Source organism: Triticum urartu, chromosome 5 (genome assembly GCF_003073215.2).
Source record: "Triticum urartu cultivar G1812 chromosome 5, Tu2.1, whole genome shotgun sequence".
In the NCBI taxonomy this organism is placed as follows: domain Eukaryota; kingdom Viridiplantae; phylum Streptophyta; class Magnoliopsida; order Poales; family Poaceae; genus Triticum; species Triticum urartu.
In genome coordinates this window covers 442561135-442563410 of record NC_053026.1, presented here as the reverse complement: position 1 = coordinate 442563410, position 2276 = coordinate 442561135, and positions in this window count along the sequence as shown.

Here is a 2276-nt window from a genome sequence, read left to right as displayed (position 1 = left end):
GTAAGCCTGTGTGTGCTTGTGCGTGATGCACAGCCACACAGTGGCCGGCTTGTGAGCCCAATTAGCTAGGGCCTAAGTTTAGGACTAAATTAGTGCTAATTTAATCTATAGCAAATGACATGTGGGACCCCTCTAATTAGATTAAGTAAATCCATTTGGAAATTGTTAAAATCCTAGCATGTGGGCCCCTAACACTGCTCACTATTTGACCCAGTCAACTTTGACTATGTTGACTTCGACCGGCCCCACTTGTCGTACAGTCTGGGCAGGAATTCCTGTGTGCACTTAGCATGTATTCAAGTAAATTCGGAATTAATATTAATTTCAGGAATTCCAAAAATTCGTTAAAACTTAAAAAACATATAAATTAATTCGTACCTCTGATGAAACTATTTTATATATGAAAATTGCTCAGAAAAATCCAACAAACCCAAATATGCAATCCGTTCATCTGTCACATGCCTCTAGCATGATGAACTTGGAATCGTCCCCTCTGGATCATCTGTCTGATAAATGCTTGGACCCGGGAAAATATTCCCGGTTATTTTCCCCGCTTCGTCTGCAACGTGTAGCACTGCGTTGGTCATGCCTAGCACTGCATATTGCCATGTCTTGCTTTGTGATGCTTTCGATCGCTCTGTTATTTATTGTGTTCCCCCTCCGTTACTTCTTTTCCGGTAGACCCCGAGACCGATGTGATCCAGTTATCGACTACTTCACTGCCGAGGGTCCGTATCTGTCTGCAGAGCTTCCAGGCAAGCAAAACCCCCTTGAGCATTCCGATATCGCATATTTCTTTCCATCTCATGCTTGCATTAGAACTGCTACTGCTTTCTGTATGATCCTACTCTGATGCATAGCCTGTTGTTGTTACCTGCTTTTATACCTTACCTGCTTATCCTAAACTGCTTAGTATAGGTTGGTTAGAGATCCATCAGTGACCCCACCTTGTCCCAGTTGCCCCGCTTTATGTTTGATGACTCGATCAACGTGATCGACGTCCAGGCCCCGACACCACACATCACCATCCTAGTTGTACGGCTCTGCAGAGTTACCATCGAGTGCCGAGGGTGGAACCTCTTACATCACTCCTGATGAGATCTCTATAGTGTAGCTATCCGGTCGTGGTCATCGAGGGTGATTTCCTCCTTAACTACTTCCGATATGGCTCTGTCGTGCAACCCCTCAAGTGTGAACCTCGAGGGTGGATCCTCTTACGTTCACCTTGGTGATTACATCGAGTGGAATTCACCGGGGGTGATTCCTCGGGTTTTCCCCTTGGTGTTAGACACATAGTTACTATGGTTACTATGAATTTGCACTGAGCCATGTTACTAAAGACGGGTCGGCCCTGAGGGGTACCCGCGCGAGCTTAATAGCGAGTGATGTGGAGTCGGGTTGACCTGGAAGGTGCCTGCGAGATACTTACGAGGCGTGGCCGGGCATTCTTAGCCCTTGCCGCAAGTACTCGAGACGGGGCGACGGGGTCACATCGATCGTGAGTCTCTGCTCATTACCGCGTGCTCCTAATCCACTACAGTTTGGATATTTGATCTGAGGGGCCTCTGGCCTGATAGCACTAACCATCACGTGGGCATAGTATGGGCGTTCTACATCATATACATCAGCCGAAGCTTAATAGACGTCAGCGACTGAGCGGCGCGCGCCGGGTTGGACTGGTAAGCACCTGCCTTTTTGAAGGAGGTAGCTAGGTCTGCTCACCGGCCACGTACGCAACGTGCAGGAGTTCCCGGGGAGATGGCCCATGACCCCTGGGGGCATAGGTTTAGTCCGGCGTGCTGACCTCTCTATTAAGCCTAGGTCGGATTGCGGCGTATTGTTTGGCCGAGGCCGGGCATGACCCAGGAAAGTGTGTCCGGCCGTAGTTAATCGAGCATGGTGGGTAAGTTGGTGCACCCCTGCAGGGAATAAAACATCTATCGATAGCCTGTCCTACGGTAACGGACACTTGGAGTTGTATCCCGATCGATACAACTAGAACTGGATACCTGAGATGAGAAATGGATATGAGAAATGGAGATGAGAACTGGATAGTATGGCTCTGGGATTGCTTTCTCGCAGGGAGTCGAGAAAGGATCTCTGGCCGAGGTCTACTACTACTACTACTACTACTACTACTACTACTACTACTACTACTACTACTACTACTACTACTACTACTACTACTACTACAACTACTACTACTACTTTACTTTATGCTACTCTACTCTCTCCTGTTGCCGCAAGATGGTGGTTTCCAGAAGATGCTAGTCTTA